The sequence below is a fragment of the Zootermopsis nevadensis genome, unplaced genomic scaffold, assembly GCF_977971745.1.
Source record: "Zootermopsis nevadensis isolate Lab colony 2312 unplaced genomic scaffold, Znev_1.0 Znev_ptg000085l, whole genome shotgun sequence".
NCBI lineage: Eukaryota > Metazoa > Arthropoda > Insecta > Blattodea > Termopsidae > Zootermopsis > Zootermopsis nevadensis.
In genome coordinates this window covers 168,911-194,798 of record NW_028259216.1, presented here as the reverse complement: position 1 = coordinate 194,798, position 25,888 = coordinate 168,911, and the positions used below count along the sequence as shown (strand labels likewise).

At 38.8% G+C, this 25,888-nt stretch overlaps 3 long non-coding RNA genes across 5 annotated transcripts in view; 1 reads left to right on the top strand and 2 right to left on the bottom strand.

Moving 5' to 3' along the window:
- LOC147870877 (uncharacterized) overlaps window positions 1-25,888 on the bottom strand; it is a 321,359-nt gene that overhangs the window by 150,293 nt on the left and 145,178 nt on the right. The window lies entirely within an intron of this gene.
- LOC110839041 (uncharacterized) overlaps window positions 1-25,888 on the top strand; it is a 125,619-nt gene that overhangs the window by 75,569 nt on the left and 24,162 nt on the right. For both annotated transcript variants that reach the window (XR_015533071.1, XR_015533070.1), the window contains exons 2-3: window positions 14,126-14,199; window positions 15,402-15,540. This is a non-coding gene — a long non-coding RNA (uncharacterized LOC110839041). The remainder of the gene's footprint in view (window positions 1-14,125; window positions 14,200-15,401; window positions 15,541-25,888) is intronic.
- The window catches only part of LOC147870887 (uncharacterized), a 49,284-nt gene that overhangs the window by 19,230 nt on the left and 4,166 nt on the right, over window positions 1-25,888 (bottom strand). The window lies entirely within an intron of this gene.

Sequence of the window (25,888 nt, the reverse complement as noted above, 5' to 3'; positions counted from 1 at the left end):
GAAATTATTGAAATATCTTGGAAAATCTGAAGGAAATACACAAATTGCAAGACGTAGGCATGTATGGAAGGATATTAAAATGGATCTTCAAAGAGGTGTGAGGGTGTTGATTGGATTAATCTGGCTCAGGCGAATATTCCAGTGGCAGCTCTTGTTCACGGTAATGAACCTTCGGTTTCCGTAGTAAGCAAGGAATTTCGTGACCATCAGCTTCTCAAATCGGACTCTACTCCATGAAGTTAGTCCTTTTCACTTATGGTCAGCCTCTCTGAGATTTATCTAAATTGGTCGTTCCTCGACGAGACGCTGTACTAGTTTGCCCTCACAAGTCGTTGAGGTCTGTGGGTCAATTGTTCGCTTCCAACTGCACGGAACAGAATATACTGCAGTACATTGTGATGCGGGCTCATCGTACCAGCCTCTGTACCGCTCGTGAGTGCAGAAATCCTCCGGGAAAATCTGCACTTATCTTAACAGATAATCAACCCCTGCTTTACATGAAATTGAAGTTACACGTCATCAGTTGTCTCAAGATATTTTATTGCTTTCACATTTGCTTGCGTTCACAAAGCGGACATTAAGAAAAACTTTTATAATTACGTAATACAAAGACTGACTGACTTGCTTTCGTTGCTGTTCTCTGGTAACTGCATATTTTGATGATTTGCTTACCTGTGAACTGTTTTATATTTACATTACAGAACATTATATTATTTTTAATTACACGTGTTTGTGTGCATGCTTATGTCACTGCGGTATGCAGTTTTCAAAAGATCGCATTAAGAAGGTACTCAAGATTTATCTCTTGATAATTTGGTATCTTGGTTGATGTTCAAGATTCAACACGATCGGTTTCCTAAATACAAGTCCAGCTAGAACGGTAACGCGTCCTCTTGGTGACTGTTCCTCTAAGCGGAAACGATACAAGGCCCGTCCTACTTCCTTGTGTGGATAAATCGATAATTATCGATGCAAGTCGGATTCATCCGAATCGTAGCGGTAGTACAATATGGCGTTTTCATGTGAGACAGATGTCGGTGTGCCAAAGTTTTGTTATGGCGCCAAAACTGTTTGAAGACGAATGTGACGAAATGTGAAATTGCATATAGTTTAGACTGTTACACTGTGTGTGCTTCAAGAACATTTATGTATGAAGTAGATAGAATCAGTACAACTTGAATTTGACGCAACGACATGATGGGACATATTGCGGTTTTATGTTTCAAACGCAAGGCCAACCACGTGACATCAAATCTACTTCCTCAAGGTGAGGTAAGAAGTATTTGCGAGTTATAATGCATGAACAAACGGTCCAGATTATGGCTGAACAAACCTAATCCTAACTGAAACTGTTGAATCAATACGTGGTACGTGTTTTCACAGTACACCCCTCTATAATGAATGGAACATTCGGGAGAATCTTTAAATGAAATAATTCAAATAGTACCGCTAACATACTTATAAATTTCATAGTTGTTAATGACAATTTTTGTGATTTATTTTTGAAAGTGTTAATTATTTCACAATGAAATTAAATCCAAATAGGGACATATACAACATATTTCGATGTATAAAAAATAACCGGAATATTAATTGCCATTGATCGCCTTTTCCAATTTCACGTATAATTCTGCAGTGATACTGACGAAGAAATGTGAGGGAAATTGGCTTTTTATTGCTGGTCGGACTTCCTAATGCAGATAGGGGGCGACCTCAGTTTTCGAAGTTTTTGATAATATTTATAAAGGATCTGACGTTGAGAACTTGATTGGAATCATTCCGAGTCAAGGTGATTAATGTTCTCCCATTCATGAAATTAAAATTTAAGTCGTAAAAGTATTCAGTACCTATATGTTTCCCCTTTATTAATGTCAGTACAATTTTAATTGAAAACAAACGTAAGCATTTATGAATTAAAATATACATTTTATATCATCTTCTGGTTTTTGCAAGAGATAGAGTTTTGAAAACTTGCAAGTACTACACATTATAACGTGTTTGCATCATTTGTGGCACACACAATTAATTTAATATAATCTAGCTTTTGAATTTTGAAATAAATAGACCTATTTAGAAAACAGTAAATTAAGGGAAATAAGACAAAAAGGAAAACTAAATGGAATCCTATACATCAACACCACATATTATTTTGGAGGTTCGGAACGTCATATTGATTTTTCTAGTTTACAATCAGATGTACCTGGTGGTAAATTATTAATGGCAGCAGGAGAACATGAGACTTAACAATTTAGAGATGGATGGGTACCGAAAAGATAATGAAAGTTGTTCCCAACATATCACATATTCGATTCCAGTTTACTTCTCGAATTATGAAAAATTTTAATTTTAAAATGTGGCCGTACTTATACGCCTATTCCAATCTGGATGATTGCCATTGTATTTATTATTCTGGGGTTTGTGCATTGCATTATTTCAGTACCATATGGTGTTCTAGTCGTATTGTAGTGGAATATGGATATGTGCCTATAGAAATAGCTGATTTGGCCACGCTTTATAAGCAAACAAAAGAAATCATGCACACACAAACATGAACTGATAAACGTGATCACTGATCGGTGTTGATTCAGGAAGAGGAATGGATTGTTTCTTCATATTCTTTCACTGTGCAATGTCCAGAACATGCCTGCAAAACTGTATATATACTAGCAGTTGTAGGGAAAAGTGTACCGATGACGTCTGACACCTTTCAAGTGCCTGAATCTGTATAGAAACTGTCGGAAAAATTGTAAGTTTATACACCCTAATACAATTTAGTGACTTTATATATTAGTTCCTAGCACCAAGCACCACTATTACGTAGTACCTTAATTTTTTTTTCGATTTTTCATAACATTTTATGCCATTGCGTATTTGTAATCTCAGCACTTCTAATAAAACTTGTAATTGCAACTTACATGTAGCACACTTGCCTGCTCATTAGAAAAACTTGTAGCCTATTATACCGGAGTTAGGCACCATATTTGTGTAATATACTTGTCACATTAGATTTAGATTTGAGCTTGTTAGGTGTGAAGACGGCGTTTTTCTGGGATGTTACGCCATGTAGTTTTGTAGATACTGACGTTTCAGAGATACACCTCTGAAACGTCGGTTAGTACGTACCAGACTAACACGACACAGTATCTCAGAAGACAGCCATCTCTTTAAAATATGTTTCTTTTATAAGGGTGTTTTCGCTCAGAAAATTAACAACAACATCGAAAGGACGTTGGTATGTTTAACAAGTAGAATGGCAGAGTTGATGGCGTTATATGGTTGTCGTGCCCACTGGCGAAAGCAGAATAAATGTCAAAATAACGCAGTCTTGAAACAAGCCCAAATCAAATAGGCTATTTGTGTTATTGTCCTTGCTTTCGTTGACTCACTTCAACCTACTCAGATTATTGTTTACCGCAATATTTAACCCCCCTCCCCCTCCCCCCGAGGCAGTCGAAGTCCTCGATAAAACTGCACAGGCGTCGTCTGTGGTTATTCCCCCCTGTTGATGTAGACTACACTGCGTTATTGAGGCACCTAAATGAAACAAACCTACTCCCGCCATGCAACCTTTAACTCTCCGTGGGATATTCACAGCACGAAGGCGCATTTGTGCTCACAGGTAATAAATTTTCTTCGTCCGGACCAAACTTTTCCATATAAGTACAGTAACACTCAAAAGAATCGTACAGTTTGTGGTGGCGAGTGAGTTATAAAAAAAAAGGGGAATGGTATCATTTAGCTGTGTTTGTGCAGTGCATCTCCTTCAAAGTACGTAGCCATTTCAGTGTGATAGAAAGTAGTATCTTAAATAAGACCTAGGATTTGAGACTTTCGCGGCGACTACAGTCAATAAAAACTTCTCGGGCAATCAACTGGTTACCGTAGGAAACCGACGTTTCGGGAACCAATTCTGTCCCCATCATCAGGGTTCTGATGTGACTGGATACCTCGGAAGTCGCCTGTGTCACTGTAGAATGAATGGACGGAATTTAACGAAACTTGGTATGGACATATGCCATAGGTGAATATTGCATACCCCAATCTTTAAATTTCTTACCAACATGACAGTTATGAATTATTGATTGTTATATTTTGGGTTTCCACTCTGCGTGGTGTTGTAGATGGTTACCAACCTTTCGGTGAAACGTGTCGCCTTAATATTTTACCTGAACTTTGGGAGTGCAGATTTATTCGAAATGTTGGTAACCACATGCAAGGCTATACTGCGTCACACCCTAGAAGACCAGAATCCACAGTTCCAGCGGTGACCTAACCGCAGATATCATGTAAGGGGTGAGTTGCGTTGAATAATGAATACTTCAGAACAGCCTGTGCGCGCCTACCTGTACCACGCTGCGGAGCTCAGAGCGCTGTTTTATTGACTGTTCAGCAAGCAGCCAGGTTACCGACAATAGCAGTCACATAAGCAAGTGACTTCTTCTTGGTTATCAGTCCAGATTTATCTACAGTATAAGCAAAGAACTTTAACGCGGATACTGCTACAGCCCGTGCTATGGCCTCCATTCCCTCCTCTGCCTAGATTACGCGGATATCTGCTACCACCGGCATTTCAAAGAATTTCGTAGTCTGTGTGTCCTGTTCTTTTAGAAACGAATCTAAAACAAATCCAGTGTATTACGTCAAGCGCGATAGAATTGTTCGCCGACGAACTCGGCGAGCTGCCGCGACTGTCAGCCATGATTGGAATTGTCTGTGTGTCAACTCGCTGCTGGAATTCTAACCACGTTGTTTGGGTAGGCTGTAACACCGGGCGAGGAAGGACGAGAATTTCAGAGTATCCCCAAACAGAGACTCGGTCAGACAGAAGCCTGTCTGGGGTTGACTCCTGATTGAGTTGGACGGAGACGGTGACGCGATATGGAGGACGTGGCTTGGCTCCTGACCAAATAAATCAGGGGTGACTAATATTATTTGTCATACTTCTCTGCAGTTTACAAGCAGGAACTTAATTAGCGTTCAGAATAATAAATTGTTATTCTACCTAAACCAGAAATGGAGAACACGCGGCTGGCGAAATAAAAACTTCCCGCCCGGCAATTATAATATTAATCTGTCAATAACACGGTCCTTTAATGGTCAAGTTACGTTAAATTAACCCAGGAACTTGATTTGTTTACGGTCTTACGGAGGATTTTGCAGGAAGTAATGAAAAATTATTACACGGAAAGTGTATTGCATGCTGCAGACTCGTCACGATGCAACTAGAAGCACACATGACACAAGTTGTCTGCCAACTGACTGGCCAGCAGTTTATCTTTTTCTTTCACATCATTCCCGACAACATATCTCCCACTTTCTAGAAGAACAGCCCTCTTGTCAACAGCTAGGTCCGTGCCTTCAACACCAGACACTCCAATGAAGGGGAATCTTTTCTTCATCAAAGGAAAAAGAATAGGCTAAATCTCTCCTCAGCATTTACAGAGACGGAAAGGCAGGTGTGCTGGGCTTTCCTATCTCAGCTCGGATGGACGAGTTTGAATCTCCGACCCTGTTCGTGTTCCTCTTTTGGAATTCTCATTAAAATGCCGAGTCTTATCACTTATAAGTAGCAGAATCTATGTCCATCAAATTTGTGTTGTGTAAAAGAGGGCAATGCAAATTAAATTCGAGCCTTGGAAATACAGGATGTACAGTTTAACACGTCGGCAAACCTCTACCAGACTAGAAGGCGCAACAACCCAGCAGAGAACTTTCTTCTGCCAGCCTTTGTACTTGTGAATACATATTGCATATGTAATTCACTTTATTGTATTTTTCACAATTAAATCTACGGTAGCGTCGTTGAAGTCACCATACAATTAGTGAAATTGGCAAAGAGAATCCACGAGCACAGAAAGATTGATACGTTTTGATTCCACCACTAATTCAGATAGCAAAAATGTGTACTAACGTTTTTAGGTGTTCTGTACATTAGGGCTGAGATGCAGAGAATGTTTTCTGATCTCTTTTTTTTCTGTTTTTCGTCAGATTGCAACAAGATGCATGAAAATTAAGTTACTGTGTAAATTTAATGTCTGATTTAAAACACTGGTTTCTCGTGTAATTTTACCATCAACGAAAGTGAATAAAAAAGGTAATATTTTCAGACAGTATCATTTTTGTCATAAAAATAGCATTTCTTCGGGAAGAACAGTCCCTCTTGTAAACGTTACGCTAATTAAGAACTGAACAAGGAAATGTTAAAAAGTAATGTTTTAATCTTGTCATTTATAAGGTGGATCATTAATGAGCGTCAGTATGATAAAATTGTAGCCTTTGCTTGAACATAGTGAAGGATGTTGGTGTGATTCATCATCCTGTGCCTTTAGCAATATCGGTAATAATTCATATTAGTTTCCACGTAGCCCACTCATATTATAGCTCAGTTTTGCTACGGTAGAGTGATGCTGAGTGATAGTCAGATGTCATTTCTCACCTGCTGTCACCTCGTGGGTGAAGCAGAAGCTAATGTTGGACCGTTCAGTCAATCATATATGTAACAGGTCCCATACATTAATCCTCTGGTCTTACTGAAGAACACCTCACCGCGGAGATATTAAAAATGAGAGGGGGAAGAGGTGATTGGATTCTACTAGAACGTCTTTCATGGTACCCAATGGTTCATAACTTTCTTCACAAGTCCCAGCCATTATTCTCTGTTAAAAGCCACATGCGTTCAATCGACTACATTTTAATATTATCCATTCAAGGATTTCAATGAAGAATTGACCTCATTTCTTATATCCCCATACGTGCTACAGTTTCCGCCAATCTTAGCTTCCCTGATTTGATCATCGTAATATTATTTGACGAAGAGTTCAAGTCGTATCAATCACAGAAATTTGTTGAAATACACAATGAGGAGACTCAGATTCAATTCAGTAAAATTTTCCTTTTCCTTTCATAAGAGACTGCCACAGGCTGAATGATTGGCATGACCCGTGTTAAGAGAAGTGAAGTTGTGTACCAGTGCACTTACCTAAGTCTAGTGCATGCGTCCATTTCTCCATAATATATATGGTGTCGTAATTAATTAACTTTATTTTTAGCGTACCAGTGTACTAAAAAGCTAGGGGTCCACCTAGAGAAAGAAATTTCTGAGTACCACACGGCACGCAATGTGTGTTTTGTAGAATATAAGACATGCAAGTATTTTTATTTTCGTATCGGCCAATTGGTCTAACACACAAACTGCATTCCCCTTCTTTCCTTCCTTGAATTTGTCCAATATCGAATGCAGTTCGTTTATTTTGCAACTGAATATGCTTGGCGAAACTGTAAACATCGGATGTAAAGAAAGTGTGTACTGTGTTACCGCGTGTTTTTTATCTTAGAGCGTTTCAATACAGCTGTGAAAGAGAATGACGTATAAGCCTATCCGTTTCAAGACATACGCACAAAACCACTTACAATATAACGGCAATAGCCTGCAATAGAAGCAGCCGGAGTAATATATTCTACGATATGAAACAGGGAATTGTATTATTTTGCGATGAAAGTGACGCTGTTTGAAACTACTTCATATTTGCGCGCTATGCAAGAAGCCTTTAATCTGGGCGTCTGCACAGTCACAACGAAACAATTTCATATTCTGCATACGTGTAAAAATGACGTATCTACTTATTTCCAAAGACACGTTAGGTCCATTCCAGGTCTTCTTCAATTGGCGGAAATGATTTTATAAAAGTTCGACAATGCGTCAGTGGCATACGAGTTAGTTACTGTTATTGGTATAACGTCGGAAACAGTGAGATGTGAGAATATTGTTTAGAACAGAAAATGTACTATAGGTATATGCACAACTTTTTTTTAAATACACTTTTTTCTCTGTGAATAATAGTTAACGAAATGGCGAAAAGTGTAATATTTACCGTGTTACCGCATTTAAATTGTCTTATACACGGAAAACTCTGTAATGAATGTGGAAACCTCGAATCTCACACATTCCATATGTTGCTGCAGAGCTATCAGTTCTCTATTGATGCTCTTAGATTTCCTGATTTCATTAATAATTCTATGGTTTAATTAGCAACGAAGACATCATAAATCTTGAAGAAATTTGTTCCCTCAGGACAGTTTGATTTATACGGAATATACTTCGTGCTGTATCGTTACATTTACAGCAAGTCCAGCAAGAAGCCGTGAATAATTAACCGGTGACTTCATTCATTGTGTTGGAATTACTCACCGCTCCGTTTCACTTAAGGGTCCACGAAACCTACTGATGAACATTACGCGGTTTAAACACACAAATCTACGTCGCCTCTCCCCTACTGAGATTATAAACTTCGTAAAGAATTGCTTCCTAGAAATATCTGCAGGAATCTTGCTCCCTTGATAGTTTCGAGCCTACGGGTGCCTCTTCGTACTTGAAGGGAAGGGGAGAAAAGGAATGAAACAGCCTAAATGGGATGTTTAACTGGTTGACTGTAGCAAGAAATTAAACTTACCACATCAGGTTTATACAGTATAGTTATAGTATAGAAATATTTAAGAACGTAATGTAGCGTAATTACCGTGGAATCGAGACCTGAGATAATATTTTAAAATGGCTAATGTCGAGAGACTGTTGTGCTCTTTAGTAACTCATGGCGTCAGTTGATACAACTGAAGCCTCTTCTTTGTAATCGCTGTCGTTGAAGGAACTATTGTTGTTAAATAATCTACGACCCCCATCTCAGGTATCGAACCTCAGTTGTCGGGATTATAGCCGGTAACTATGTTGACTCGAGTTGTCCCGCACTGAGATTAAATAGAAAATATACACTAAACAGATCGGCGAACTGCAAATGTCACAAATTAATGGAAAATGCCCAAGAAGGGGGAAATATACATGTTTAAAAGTTAGTATACCGTAAGGTCATATTAAAGAATGCAGAAGGAACTTGGACGAAGGAAAATAGAAGATAAAGGCAGCAGAGATGAGATTTTTAAGCAGACAGAAAAACGTAAAGGTATTTTATAATAACCGAGAAAGTCAGAATTAATTTGAAGAAAAATGCATTGGAAGGTAACTGGCAAAAATAAGATGGTATGGGCACTTTTTAACAACGAATGAAGACAAATCCGAAGAAGGTTTTGAACATGAAAGTAAAAGGAAAACGCTCAAGATGAAATGAACCGGTTAGAGAAAATGTCACACAGAAGGATGGAAGTAAGAGCATGGGAAGAAACTGAGGAGAAGCCGTAGGAGGACATGGATAAACGGAGAGGTTTAGTTATCAGATGGAACCGACTTAACAAGAAGAATAATAAGATTTGAAGAAGTGTAATGGTTGATGTATGGAGAGGCGTGACGTTTCCTTAACAGGTTTTCGTGTGGAGGGTTACTGCACAACAGAAGATTGCTCTCAATGTTTTAACATATGGTAGGTCTTCCACATTGTGGTTTTTATCTCACACACGGCCATCATCTCAAACTAGTAATAATTAATTACCAAGTGTGTTGACCGTGTTTGGAACTGAGTTGAAAATTCATGTCACCGGACGCACGTTCACGCGTGTTCAGGATCGTTTAATAACTCAGTAGTTCAAAGTCATGCGAATTTCTGTCATGGTTTTCACACGTTAGATTGTGGGTTAGTGGTTTGACGAAGCACGATCATTTGTGTACACAGAAACACAGTCTTTTGGGTACATAGAATATTAAATTTGTTCCTGCTCTTAATAAAGTTTAATTACTTTGTTTGCTTTGTATTAGTGTGTATATTTTTAAACAGTCCGTGTTATATGAAAATTCAACGGAGTCGATCGATAATCGATAAATTTTTCTTATGAAAAGAACTCTATTCCGCGTGATTTAGTTCAAGTCCGTTGTGAGGAATATGACTTCTGTCCAAGAAACAGACTACATAAGATGTTCAATTAACGCATTTATGTCCGCAAGGTTTAGCACCGAAATTCCTGAACAGGTTTAGACAAAATCCATTATTTAGATCCACAGTAAAGTACAAATTACAATTCTGATTGTACAAGCCCATTTAACTCCTTCTGTACGCGAAGTTCAAATCAAAATTCATCAACTGTATCTTATCACAAAATATTATTCATTATATAAAATACAGAGCACGTACAGTCATTAGAGATCTTAAGATGTGAACGTTTGCAAAAGAACAGGTATTTGGAAAATATGCATGTTGCGTTGGAGTACACCTTTCTACCCTTTCTTAACCAGGATTTTTCACATAAGCCTATGAGAAACACACGCCCTGTAGCATTATAATGAAGATACAACATATCAGAATATACACGAGCCAAACACATCTGATGCCTCAAGTAACACTGTGTAACAGCTTTTATAAAGAGGTTTGATGGCAAGGAGGGATGGGAATAGAAATGGACATCCATGCTGTAAAAAGAAGGTACGAAGTGACTGTTTCCCTGTGTTTAGATGGAAGTATCCAACCCAACAAACATCTCCCCTGTCAGAGCGACACTCTCCTGCCCAGAAAATGCGACATGTCATCTTACAGCTGGCACTTTCAGGGTTATAAGACACTTTTTGATGGCTTCGTGCTATTTAGACAATAATTTTGGCAATTATTTATTGGATTTCATGTGCGACCGAAATCTTTAACGTAACAGTTCATAAAGACAACATTTCTGAGTACTGTGGGGCACATGTACAGTTTTTTGTGTCTAATAATGCACTTGTTTCAAGGAACATAAGCACGCTAATATGGTATGCATTTCGTGATAAACTGAGAATGATGGGCCCTATCGATTTCTCCGTCTCGAGATAACCGCAGAGCGCCTGACTCTCACCCACGTGTTCAGATGTTATCATTTACGTGCGCAAACACTTAATTGATGTTGCAGTGTTGTTAACGTCACTTCATGTCCATTTAAGTATGTAGATGAGGTGCAAGGGATACGAATAGCAGATAACATGTTAATTCAGCGAAGGGAAAGTGCGCGTTCATGTTCGTGTAGTCTTGGGTGCTGTTATTATATTGTAACGTATATGAGTGCTTTAATTATGGCGGTTTATTTGAAATGAAAGATGGATTTATTCCACACATTATTACGGTAATATCTTTGATGAATGCTCTGTCGTTGAATAAATCGTAGTCTTGGTTAGAGATTCCCAATTTCCGGTCTTACATTAGCCAACCACTCTCGCATATAGCTTTTTACAATCATCTGCTTTATTGCTGTCTCTCTGCCCACCAACCAACAATAAACATATGGCTCGCATACCCGTTTAACTGCATTGGCCCATTAAACCGCATTTGGGAGAAAAAAAAAAGATATTATTAGAACACACGGAATATACTTTACTTCGAGGCTGGCAAGAATTATAAATTGCCGTAAGTGCATTGTTTAGTCATCAATTTCTGTGCATAATTTTCACTGGAACAGAGTGTGACTGTTTTAAATTTTCCCTGTGTGTTCTTAAAGTACAGCGTATCATATACATGTACCACGCAGAATTTATGTTTGTGGTCTGTCTCCGAAAACAATTCTCAAACACACAGAGCGTTCGCTGTATTCTGGATTTTATTTACAGGTGACCAGCCTAAAATTAGATTTGTTCTGGCCTTAGTTTCAATGGAATGGAAGTGTGGGATATACGGAAGGACAAATGCCACTGTCACCTTCACGTGATACATTTTGTACCTACGAACGAGGCATTGCGGTATAATTATTCTATCTGTATTGGAAGAAATACCACTACCTAATTAAACAAGAAGTGAGTTACGATTCAAATGAAATTCCACTACATATTTAATTTCTTTAATAGTTCCTTTTGTTTGTCGCAAATAATTATTACTGCATTTGATCACTGCAAAATGAAAAATGGCATGACCCGACGTAAATTTGGACAGTGCAGGAGAATGAAGAATTATGTTATTCTAGTGCTGATACAGGGAAATAATACACACAATGAGACCATGCAGAATTAAAAACGTATAATTACATGTGTCTGAGTTTTATTTAATTTGCAGTTCGGTTGAAAGCCTGAGGCGTGTTGTCTGGTTGCACAAAGTGAACGCTGTAACAATACACGTATCTTTCATCTTACATTTGATATTAAATGAGCCTCTGTGCAATTCCATAACGTACCAGAAATTATCTTGTGAATTTTTTTTATAAAACTCATAAATAATGGAAATTCGAAGTGGAAATTTTTGTAGCACACAGTGGGACAGAGGGCACCGAAGGCAGAGGGGAAATTTAATTATCGTCAATAAAGAAATCTCCGTGGTTTCTATCAGTATTAAAAAACTACCTTGAGTTATGCTTCTAAGACAGGAGAAACTTTTTAACTGTTAAAGAAAGTACTGTAAAATCCCCCCCTCGAAATCGTTGCTGGGATAAGAATTAAAAAAATAAGGTTATTTGGCGTTACTGAGAGAACAATCTTAAAATGGAATTTTCGAAGTAGCCCGTGAACGTATGGGATGGATTCAACTGGCACGGGTCTGAGTGCTCTTTTAAACTCTGCCTCCGTAAAAACTGATTTCTTTTGAACAGCTGAGTAACTGTAAGCTCTTAATTACGACGCTCCAATATGAAGTTGTAGGACACGTGTGTGTTCTGTAGCTTATAGGCTGTATCATGTGGGAATTCTTTTCTGAACCGGACTACGAGAAGTTTATGAAAGTAGCTGACTGTTTGCAGAAGCTAAGCCACTTCATTTCTTTTTTTTATTTAAACGGGGAACAAGAAATCACCGTATCTACGATAAATTATCTCTCTCATTTATTTATTTTCTCTATAAGTGCAGTTTATTTTAAAGCTCGTCCATATTAAAACTTAAGGTCTTTAGTCTGCAGAGGGTTTATACCCATATAGTTATCTGGGTGTAAGTACAGAACCTAGCGAGAATGAATAAAAACTATAAATGTTACCAACTACTGAAACAAGTTGCTCCGAATATTAATACGTACCATTACGCTTTACTCTCTGTGAACCAGTTGGGAAGACTAAGTTTGCTTCAGGATTGGTCCACATGGGAGCCTCCGGTTTAAAATTCAGAGTAGAGCTAATTTCACTGCAATAATAGCAGATGTAGTTGGTGTTGCACAAAATTTCGTGAGTCCACAGTCTTAAAAAATGAAACACCAGCAACTAGCTAACACCACAGACTTAGAGCCCTCTCAGTAGCCTGAATCCTGACTGTGCTCACAGGAGGCTACCCCTGCTCCCTACCCTGAGCTGAACGAGTCCAGTCCACACTCCCATCCAGTTGCTTTTGAATCTATTTTAATATCATGATTACATACAGGCCGAGGTATTCCAAGCTGTATTTTCCTCTCGGAGTTCCCGACCAAAACTTTGTGTGAGTTTCTCGTATCTCGTATGCGTGCTACATTTCCCACTCATGTCACCATTTTTCATTTGATCATCCGATAGTATATGGTGAACGTTAGGCGTAAACCCATCACCATCATAGATCTAAAATTGTGTCATTTAATTTAAGTATCGTAAAATATTTGATGAAGAGTACAAATTATTAAGTTTCTCATATGCTTTCCTCCTCTGTCCTGGATAAAAGTATTCTCACCACTTTTGTTCTCAAGTACCCTAAATTTTCTTCTTCGCTCGGGGTGAGTCGCACTCATATAGAACAAGTGAATTATAATTTTGGACACTTTAACATAAAAAAAAAATATGTACCTATAGTCACTTTATATATCCTTTGTCTATGTTACCGAATTAATTAATTATGTTAGTGTCTGAGAACCATAAGTTATTACACTCCTTTTTCCCTTCATTTTAATATTTGTTCTCTCGGCAGAATTTATTTCCATTTGTACTACCTTCCTGGTTGAAGTCTGCAGTAGACACTGCAGTGAGTTGGTTTGGTTTGGAATTGCTGGAAGCAGTGAGGAGGATTCCGTGTGTTGTCAGGGGTCGACAGACTTTACGCGTGTAATTTAAATAAAATTAAATTTATACATAAATAGAAGATTACTAAGAAATCACTAGGAGAGAATGTTGAAATGTCGGCAAAGTTCTACCAGAGTACACAGCGCAACAGTCCAGAAGACAATAATTTTAATGAAAATCTGAAATCTCACCTATTGGATGTTGAATTGTGTACAAAATATTATTTTAAGTGTCAGTTACGGTCTTGAAGCGTAGGCCTAATTGTGAAAATATGTTTTAACTTTTTCAGCGTAATGACTGGCGGAGCCGGTATCTCTCGTTTGGATCAAGATGTCTTTTGTAACGGATGGGAGGTACGTCAAGGTAAGGAACTTTAAGAAAATTGTTTTTCTGCTCATGTACATATCATGCAGCCCAGAAGTTAAGGGCAAGATAGTCGATGCAGCTAACATTGCCGTACCACTCACTCGCTTAATGAACCAAACACTCGAACATGGCAGCTGATTACAGAAATTGATAACGAGTATAATTTAATATTTTTACACATACATTTCATTATATGATCCAATTATACCGACGGAACATAATCGATTTTTACACTATATAAAGCCTTGTTCAGTTTAATTTACAAGTAAAATATTTGATTAGCATATTTTATTTCTTTGGAAATGGGTGAGACATGTAGTACTCATAAGCAAACGAATTCACTCCGTATATCTAAACCCCGTTTCTTTGATCTTCACTAAATAATGTGCTCCCGCTTACACCAAGAGGTCTCAAGTAATATGTTCCCTTCAGGTTTTCCGACTAAAACTGCACGTTCCCCATATCATCCTCAATTTGACCACCCCAGTAACGTTGCTTTTGTCTGGTCGTATTTTCAACGTATTTCGTGAACCACTCTATTATTACAGTGGAGTACATGCAGTGGTTTTTGTGTTCTGTTACGCAGGAAACTTGTTTATTAAAGAAAATGCAAACAGTACTGCAGAGTTCAGAGGCTTTCTGACTTCAAAAGCTCTCTGCTTTGGTGTCAATAGCAGGCGAAATAGCACCTGTTAGCACTGCTTTTAGCTTTCTACATTTTGAGGCCAGAAAAGTAAAAAAAAAGTTATTACGAAATAAAGGAACAAAAATAAATTGCCAGGGATTACTACTATTCATACTGCTGGCAGAACTTTTAGCGGAACTTCAAAATCATGTAAATGTAAACGTTAAGTTGTTGTCTGCTGTTATGTTGGCTTCCGAAGTTTCCAGAGCTGGAATGTGGAAGGCGCGCTAGATTTGAACAATTTTTGTTTCAAAGATCCCACCCATTTTCAGTAACACTCTGGCCTGTAAACTCTCAAAACCGGAATTCAAAAATAAAGGAAAGATTATTGTAGTGAGAAGAAAAGTGAAATTTCTAATATGCCATAACCCCAGTCCAAGTTGTTGAGGATAAAAGTCAGGCAGGCCATTCGTATTTTGAGACTAAAAACATAGCCAGGAAAATATCCTCCCGTTTACAAGGCCCCATATTTGTTTTTGTCCGACTGTGGGAATTCCTTCCCTTTTGTTTTTAGAAAGAACGTGGATGACAGAAAGGAGGAGAGATTTAAAAAAGGCAAGAAAAAAGATAGTGTTATTTCCTTCTTCCTTATGGACGATAGAGAAAATTGTGCACATCAATTCGAAGACTAGCAATCACGGAAATGCTTTGAGGTTAGTATTACGAGTGGAAGTGGTATTCCTGAATAGGACACTAAACGTGGCGTGCATTTCGCTTACCAGAATAAAACATGAATGCACAGAGAATACCATCCCATAACAGGGTGTATGCGTCATCTGTTTATCTCCCCGCCTGAAGTCTTATCTTTTAAATTTGTTTGCTTGATATGTATGTTCGCCAACACTTCAGCCAACAAAGAATACGTAATAGATCTCTACGTAAGCTGATTCTGTTAAAAATAAATATGCATATTCTCTCCGACATGACCATTTTTGTTATCAAAAGCAGGAAATTATAACGTCTAACTCTGCACTCGGATTATACGAAGTTGTCTACAAAATATGACGAAATTGAATATTTTATCTTCTTATCGCAATATAAAATGTCGTTGAGTACATCCCATAAAGACATCTAGGTAAGTTTGGTTGTGGTTTTACGTCTGTGATATGTGCTAATCCTTCTTACGAGAAATCTGGCTACCAGCACTTTATTTTTGTATCGTTTGGCCTTCAAGGAAGCTTTCCCGGTGCAGCTTTTCGTGTGGATTGTATCCATTATAAAGTTCTTAACAACTTCATAGGCCATAAAGAAACGACAAGAACATAAAAATATAACAAACAAATAAAAAGGTAGCCCAGTATCTTGGTTGCATAGAGAGGATCCTCATTTTATCGGACAGTCCCATGGGACAGTTGAAGGAGAAGGCTGAGCAATATCTGCTCTTATGGATAGCAGTACACAAAGTTAGTAACGACAAAGCTGTAACCAGCCTCCTTCCAACCCCCTTCTGTTTGGTATCTCCCAGCGTGCGCTTACTACATTTATCTGTACTTCCGTCCTTGATTCTCATCCCTCCATAACAGAAGATTAAGCGACTCCAAACCTCATAACAAATGCCCGATCTCCATTACTGGGCTTGTCTACGCCATCTGCAAGTCTTGCAAATCTGCAAGTGTCACACCAAACTAGTCGTAAGTAGAAACTTTGTTCTGTGTCTAGCCCTTTACTTTCAAGCATAAGATTGAAGACTGAATTGCCATTTGAATGTGAAGTTCTAACTTCATATAAGGGAAGTAGGCATATGCATATTTTCCAGATAAGTTCTCTGATATGTTTCGTACAACACTGAGCTTAATGCTCATTTATTACAGATACAAATATATTTTGGCTAAGCTAATCGCAATAATGTATCGGCACTGCATAGAGCCACAACTTATCTTTTCCTGTAGGCTTACTTTGTGTTTTCAAAATCGATGAAAGAGATTTAATATGAAATTTATAAATCTCAGTGAGACGTGGGCCATTTATTTTACCACCCACGAGATTTGCTTACGTTACGAATTTTGATCGATAAAATTAATTTTGACCTTCGTTTAAGTAGCTTATACGTAGACGTTTGCCGACGTTTCAGACGTCATCTTCGGTGAACATCTATGAGAATACACGGCCACCATCCTAGAAGACAGACATATTCTTGTAAACTCTCGTTTCTATGTAGAGGCGTTAAATTCCCACCTTTTCAGAATCTTACGCCGAGGAATTTGAGCAGAGTGTGGCAGTGAGGCTACTTTTTTTCATTATTCCAGGTTTTACAAATTTGTGGGTTAGCCCACTGTTAATCCCAGGATAAGTGTACAAAACGGACCACAGAACTGGGAAAACAGACATATCAGAACTGTATTCTAAGTGCTCCTGGAATACAACTTAATTCTGTAAATTCTTGGTTGTATAACTATAAGGAACAGGGAAGCTGAAACGAATTAGGGGGTAAATTTAAATCGACAATTGTCCAGTCTATAAAGAAAAGTAAAGTTTCATTGGTTGCACTGGGCTGGAGTGAGGGCTTACAGAGATAGAACTAACTGGCTAGAGGTGAGAAAACATAGTGATTAGTGTGAGAATAAGTGCAAGTAAGAGGTTGGGAACTGAAGAAGCAAAGTAAACTTTTCGAAGAATGGCGAGGGTTGTACAGGAGAAAACAAACATGAAATCTATTGCTAAGAGGATTGAATTTGTTGTCTTAACTTCCTCGGAATGTTCTAGGCTATTCTGTTCTAACGTAGAGTCACAGGTACGGACGGCTGGCGTTTTCCAAACTCTTTACGAGGCAAGTTACAACAGACATAGTGGTAGGAACAATTAAATTCGCCTATATAGACAACTGACAAGCATAAAGCTATTCCCATGCTTAGCACAATGCCGTGAAGCATGTAGGGTTATCTATGAATCCCTTATTCGGGACTGGGTGGTTAGTGTCACGGGCTTTGTCCTTTACCGTCGGAGAAACAGCTCCCGGAACGGATAAGCTCGGCTGTCTGCTGTCCCACAGAGGCCCTCAGTGGAAATCGAACTCCGATATTTCGTAACTGACTGTGCTGCTGCTCAAAAAAACGCCTACTCAGTTAAGATGAGGGGTCCTCAACCTTTTTAGATCGGGTGCCACATTTACCCCACCCCTTATCATCCACTTGTGGGCTGCCGATATGTAAATGAGGACAATCCACTGACTCTTCATGGTAATTTATTAAGAATGCTCAAAGTTATTTCATTAAACGTTCACTTAAAACCACTGAAATGTCTCCATTTGTGATATAAAATTCAATGTGAGTTTTCATTTACATGAATATTTTTAGATAGTGCTCAGAAATTATGTTATTGAATAATTGATCCTGTAAGTTTTGCGTTTTGTCTTGTAATTTCGAGTATTCCGATTAAAATTACCAGGGCGTGGAACACAGAACGATGAGACGTTTCTGACTCAGCTAGTGTGTTATACCATTCTGTCTACAAGTTTGATCTCGCTAGAGAGAATAGAAGGAGAAATGCCTTTTCCTACGTCACCAGGGGTCAGATTTACACGTCTCCGTGGGGTTTCCGCCAACAACTGAACATTCCAACAAGAAGACAAGAAGGAGAGGAGGAGATTTTCGCCATATTCCATACCCTCGGAGTCTCAGATGATACTGTACGCCCCCCCCCCCCCCCCATATCATCCGCTTGCCTGCTTTCAACTTAACTCTTGCACAGAGCATCTATCTTTATAGAAATCTGTCTCCGGAAACCCACAATAAATCCGGGGTGGTTCGTCTCCCATCCTGGTAAGGGCTGTCCATTCCTGTCGCAGCCCAACTTGGCCATACGTGAGAGTGTGAACTGCATTTATCTGACTCGACAGGGCCCAGTGGCGGGCTGTCGTGAACGCCGTGAATAGATTAATTTTCCTTCCGGTTCCATAAAAAGGCGAGAAATGTCTTGTCGAAGAAGAACACTGCCACCCTATTAAGCATGCCGTAGTGGCTCAGGGCGCACTCTCTTCCGGTTTCTGCTTGTGCGTCAGATTTGATCGTAAACTCTTCATTTTGTATTTATGTCTTTCGTATGATTATTACTGTAAACAATGATGATTTCCTTAAACGGAATTAACCAACCGATCTTTTTAATGGTGTTGTTTAGTGTTCTTTGCGGTACAAACTAAATTCTTAAATATAATTTGGACAGTATTCGGCTTTAAAGGGCCCAGAATATTTTTTACGGCAACAGCAAGCTACAGAAAATTGTGTTACCCCTGTCGTAGATAAATAGGGAGGGAGTAACTTCTTAGGGGAAACCTTCCTCCCCAATATCCACAAATTCTTGTGTAGTTTTCCCTTCCTCCGACATCTAACTACCCCATGAGCTCCAACCCAACCCCCCCCCCCCCATACAATTCCCGTATCTCTTCAACAATACCATTTTCCTTATCCTGTAACCTTCTTTGCTGTTTTCATCCTCCTCGTCTTCGTCGCTTTTATGCGTTGTTCCAGACGGAGACACCAGGACGCGCCAGCAAGCTTATATAGTCGAGAGTTTCGCACCAAACCAGTCCCATCACTTTTCTAACGGAGAAATCTCTTCGTGTTTGTCAAGTACCAGTCGCAGTGGTTTACGAATTGTATGTCGGCATTCAGATGTTATGCACTGCTGAAGAGGTGTTTACAAACGTTCTTACCAGAATACTCGTCTATTGGCGCCATCAGTACGTTCAGGTAGGCAAATTAGCCGTCTTTTATGGAACAATACAATTTATTACCGTCACCACAAGAGCCCGCCACCGCATCCTATCCTGAGTCACTAGAATCCAGTGTGAATACTCAACACAATTTTAATATAGTTAAATATTATCAAAATAAAAATAAACCAGAAGAAAGAAGTGATAAACAGCTAAGTAATGACTTTAATATGCGTGACCTGTGAAGTCAAGACACAAATGAAATCTTTCTGTTACTTTGTCTCTGGAACAACGATGTCTCTTCAGCGAATGTTAATAAGATTGCTAGAATGTATCACACGGTACATTTGCCAATTTTCTCCACAACCTTAAATCTTAGTTACAGTTTTTAAGAAACTAATTTCAATTTCCCAAAAGAACCTCCCCTTTCGTAATTATCTCACTTCGCTTTACCTTTACTCCGTTTCTCGTGCTGCTTGCAGATTTCAGTTCTGGTGGTCCGTCCTTATTAGCATGGACTGCGTCATATCGTTTCGCACTGCCTCAAGCGGAGCGAAGAAGAACCTTTTCCTTACGTCGTTGCACCTAGCAGCACTTTCTTCATTCCACATCAGTGGAAGAAGTTTCATTAATTTTTCATCCTGAAGATCAATACTGTAATATAGAGAGGTCGACCCCTTCCTCTTTCCTCACCAAGCTTTTTATTCCACTGCCACCTGGTGGAGTTCACAATTGTTAGTTACTATCTTTTTTCCTTCGTCCTCCTTCATCCAGAGTCTTATTTTCATTTATTTCTTGTGTTCTTGCATTCTCTTTTATCCTATCATCTCAGATACTTCAAGTCCTCATGGACTAAAGCAGGGCTCGGCAGTTATGTTTGCCCGGTGCCAGATGGAGCTCTTCTGAAGTGACCACGGACAGAGGCGCCTCACGAGTTCGGCCTATAGTTTTCATAAGGCTTAAAATTGTTAACTAATAATAAATTATTCGCATCAACTGAACACACTTTCTAGGCCCTTCTCCTTAGGTTCAATGTGCAACTTCGGCTTTCGGCGATGAGTAGCGTCGAATTGTGAGAATTATCCAACGTTTCGGCAGTCAATGCTTAGGTGTCCTTAGGAGTTTTACATAGGACAGGCAGTCGGTGGCGAATTGGAGATGAGCATGTAGTTAAGGCTTCCAAAGACGTCTAGCCATTATATATTCACCCTGAGGATGTCAACTGCAATTTGTGCCGAAACGTTGTATAATTCTCACAATTCGACGCTACTCATCCCCAGAAGCAGAAGCTCCGAGCTTTATACACTTTATAGGTGTACCAGGAGATACAAATGCCCTTTAGTTGCGTTTATGGATGTATGCTGAAAATTTAACAGAAAACTACGTATAATGCATAAGGGGCTTAAAGATAAAGGGGTTAGATGTCGAGGTACTCCATATCTCATCCTACCAACCAATCAGAAGACAGCCATCTTCACAGTCGCCGCCGTGAAAACCTAAAATCTCACAGAGGACTTCATAGCTTAAAAAGCAGGATCGGTTGTCAACAACACGCCAGTTATTAAGGATACGATGTCCTGAACTCTGTATGCTTTGCAAAGCACTAAATGGAAATATGAGTAGTACATATTAGTGCCAGTGAACATTATGTTAGCATTTTTGTCACTGTCTCTTATTATATAATTTATTAATCGAGCTACAATGTATTTCCTATATTAGGGGGGAAGTTTGTGGATCATTGGAATATTAATATTTGTATATCGCCGCTCGCGCCCAAGTTTGTTCACCCCTGTCTTAAAGCATCACGCAAGAGATGGGTTTTGGATATTTACCATATACAGTATTTACCAAAGAAATCCCTTGCGGCGAAATTGAAGTTGATGACGTCTTCGTTTGATTTATAACGCGTTACAAATTCCAGAAGTATAATGATGATAATACGAGAACAAGCTAATAGCTCATCAGCGAGATCTTGTCCTGTGAGACACAGAGAAGTCTATAGTTTAGGGGACACCGCTCCGTAATAATTTGAGTTGTGAGATTGGAGAGACGTTTTGTCTGCTAGTTCAAACAATACTGATCATTTTAAAATAATTATATATATTTGTTTACCGTCAAATCACAATAAAATAGTAAGATAAGATAATTAAAATGATTAAAATATCATCTTATGTTTTTATTGTGATTTGACGGTAAACAAATATATATAATTATTTTAATTAATATCACAATATGACGCAGCTATACTATCTCACTGATCATTTTATCTGCCACAGGAGTTATCCCAAAGAAATTGCACAGTTGCATCATAATTTCGTATACTGATGAGCACCATGCAAACACAAGTAGTTACATAATCAGTTTTAAATTACGCGAAGAAGTATGAAATACCTGTCGTATTAAGAATATATTTCTATCCGTCACAATTTTTAAATACATGAATATACTGGTTAAATATGATAATGATAATAATTATAATAATAACAACAGTAAATTTAGTTCACGCACACATCATATTTCTTTAAGATCGATTTTATCTTCCAATTTTAGCTTAAGCTTTTAAAGTAGTGTCTTTCCTTTACCGACTGTACATTTGCCTTCTCTCCATTGCGTGCTAAATGTCTGCTGGATATGATTACCCTAATAATATTTGATAAATAATACAAACTTCTGTATATAACTTTGCATATAAATTGAAACTACAGAATTGTTCCTCATTTCAAATTAAATTTAGTGTACTTGGAAGTACGTTTCGCTCAGTTGAGAAGGGCGATGTATTTTTCTTGATAAAAATAGCATTTAAAGTTAATAGCTGCGGCTACTGAGTCGATCAATCGTATCGAGATGTAGAATTACATATCCTGAATCATCAGTCTAAACACGATTGTGCCATTATATATATCTGTTTATGCAAAATACTAATCTACATATGCATTAGACAAAGGTACTTATAACAAGATGGAAATCGTTGGGTGTGCAATTTCCAGTAGCAACTCAGCGACCTACACGAAACTTGATTTAAGCTCCACTTAGGACCACCATCAAAATGTCTGTGTGTCTGGCTAGTATTCACTACAGGGAAAACCGACCATTATGAAAAGGAATTCGACCGACTAACTCGTACAGAACATTTGATGAAGACAGCACAATACCCAGATTGTTCAACCTACCATCTCACCCCCTTTCATAATCGTACGCAACTCTCACAACAACTATGTTACATCTTTTCGTCATTTTATAGCATCGCTGCCACCATGGTCAAATGTGAAGGCTGTAGTGGTAGGGAATACATAGCTAAAGAGCTATTTACTGAAATATGTGGACAGGATTTCGAAATGATAAAGCACATAAACTTTAAACGTTGGTCTGCACACCAGTTCGCGCTCTGCAGTTCAGAAAACATCGTGGATGAACTTAAATGTGGAATAGCGGCATTATAACCCTGTGCTGGTTGACTATACATGCCTAGAATAAGCAGAAAGCAATAGCATTCCTAAACGGATTATTTGCCATAGGCCACGTCAGTCGACTTTTGAATAATGTTTTTCGAAGTTTAGTAACCAGAATTTAGCTCATGGTTTTAGTTTCACTGGCAAGAGAGTTGGAAAACTGGGTGTGTTTGAGCTTACGTAACACGGCCTGTGTGTGGTGACACTCGTAGTGCAAACAATCTGCAGGAACGTGGGCCACGGTGAACCGCAGGGCAGTCAGATCTTGCAAGGTCAGCACCGCAGAGAGGCCTGTGGTCAGTCAGCCGAGTCTAATACCACAACTCAAGCGCGTTACACTAACGTCTTTATTCTCAGTCGATACTCTTCTGTCGCTTTTAGAACTCTTTCTTCCCTTAAAAGGAAGAAATGGTAATTTCTTAAATATTATACATATTTTTATTAATTTTGGTACGAAAATAATTTTGCCCAGAGAATTGATTTTTTCTTCATTTTCTGTCGACTCTGATACGAATTTAGCTGCAACTTCTGAGGTGGGAGGGACACTATCATTGTATAATGTACAATCTTTATATTTGAGAATGGATTAACAGATTTGTACCAAACTTGGCATCCTTATTCCTTGAGACCAGGAATTAAGTTCCGCGTTCAGTTATCGGTGACGGCGTTTTCGAAGAGGAGGTTGCGGAATCAGAAGTCAGAAATCAGGAAAATTGTCCTCGGTTCGATTCCAAGTGAAAATGGATTCTGTAGCTCAGACACTAAGCACGGCAGAAGACCGGCACCAAAACCAAAGTTGTTTCGAAGACTACAGAAACAGACGCCATAACACCGAAGTCCTGAGGTCGCTTATAACTCCTATTTTCGCCCATCCGCCACTTTGTACTATTGATGCCAGGAATTTTTTTTTAAAAAATGGAAAGGTAAGATGCATCAGAGTGTGTGATTTCCGTACAAGATTTCTAAAGAGATTTGAGAATTATTATGAAGTATATATTCATGTGGACATGACATCGTATCATATTATTAATATTTATTATTAACTGCAAATGAGTTTTTACCCGGTGGCAGTGGTGCTACAATAAGACACAACAAAACAATAATATGGTATCATGATATCACGTTTCGTCATGAAATAAGGCAAGTAGAATTATCTGTATAATAAGCGAGTGTTGGTTTGTGATGATTTACTTCTAAGCTATTTTGGTCCTTACGGGATCATATTTATGGCTGTGTTAACTGCTTTAGATTTCCCGCAATATACTAGTATTAGAGAAATGTAAAACACATACGGGAATATCACTCCAAATTTCTAATGAGTTATTTACACAGCGTTCATAAAATTAACGCATTATGGGAAAGAGGCCATGCCTGTCGGTCTGTCTGTTGCACATCCTAGGACCTACGAGTACTAAACGAATTTCAATTCAATTTTGTTCGCGGGCGTATTCATTCTGGTTTGTATCGATTCAATCACTGTTTTACATGAACCCGAAATACAGACGTCCGTGGTTGTTACGGCGCTGAAAAATACCTTATTTTCATAGAGAACCGCTTCAAAAGGAATGTATATTGCAAAGTGAGCAAAGCGAATGGTAAGAGAACAAAGAAGAAGGAGAAGACGTGTCGTGAGAAACAGAAACGGAGGCGCAATTATGAGGACCAGCGGGTGTAACGCCTCGTAGGAGGAGTCCTTCCTTCCTTCCTTCCTTCCTTCCTTCCTTCCTGCCCCCTGCACAATGCAGATCTCCTGGAAGGAAGTGCCACATACGCTAATACCTCTGCAGTGCCGAAGTCTTTGAGGAGAAAGGGGAACTTTAAACATAAGAAGTTTACCTATCCTTACTGCATAGTGTGGTTATGTAACGCGGGACGTTTAGCTACGACTAACTGCGATGCAGTTTCTTAGGATGATCAGCCGCGTAGATATGAATAGAGCTAAGACGTTTTTGAAAAGAAAAGAGGCTCCGAAACGTCTGGGTAACATATACCCAGTGACTTGAAGTGTATGGCCATGTGTGTTTCTGGGCAGTTGAAGTGTAATAGAGCATCATCTGTTGCAGTTAATAAGAAGGGGGTTCTAACAACACACTAGAGCAGTATATTATTATCCCATCTATTCACCACTTTATAGGGCATGTTCTTCCATGTACCTGGGACAGACCTTGTCCCTAAGGTACATAGGGCAGCAGCTATTTCCGGAATACGTGTTGTTTTTAACACGTGCTACATGTATTATATAATTTTATTTTACAACAGCGTCTTTCGAATGATGTATGAAGATCCTAAAATGGCAGTTTTCTGCAGTTCCCTGATGTCGTGTTCGCCCGGGATGTTGGCCAAATATTTTCTGAGTGACCTGGAGACAGTTCCAGTTGCTCCTATAATTATTGGGATTACTCTTGCTTTCACTTTCCACATTATCTGTATTTCAATGAGAATGTCCTTGTATTTCAAGATATTCTCCGGTTTCTTCTTAATGACATTCCTGTCAGTCGGTATGGCTATATCAATTAAGATGCAAGTTACTGTTTTAAAGCATATTAATATATTCTGCCCGAAAAGGTATGGATTGCTTTCGACTACTTTAGACTTGGTCTCAACGTTTTTGTTTGAAAAGTAAAGGCGAAGTGAAGTAATTAAGGCAAAAGTGGCTTCGTACGGTTCGCACCATTAGTTGTGAGAGTACGTGCGAAGATCACAGTCTGTTCTTAGTGCTACACCCCACAATTAGTCTTGCATTGTTGTTGAGACTGCACATGAAATCATCACAGGCCAGGCTAACGGCTCAGTCAGCAACTCCAGCATCTGCATTTCTCTTACAATAGGCCGTGCACTGCTCAGTAATCTTGTTTCACGATTTTACAATGGTTTCAATGACCAAGCTCGTTAAATGCAAGTGAT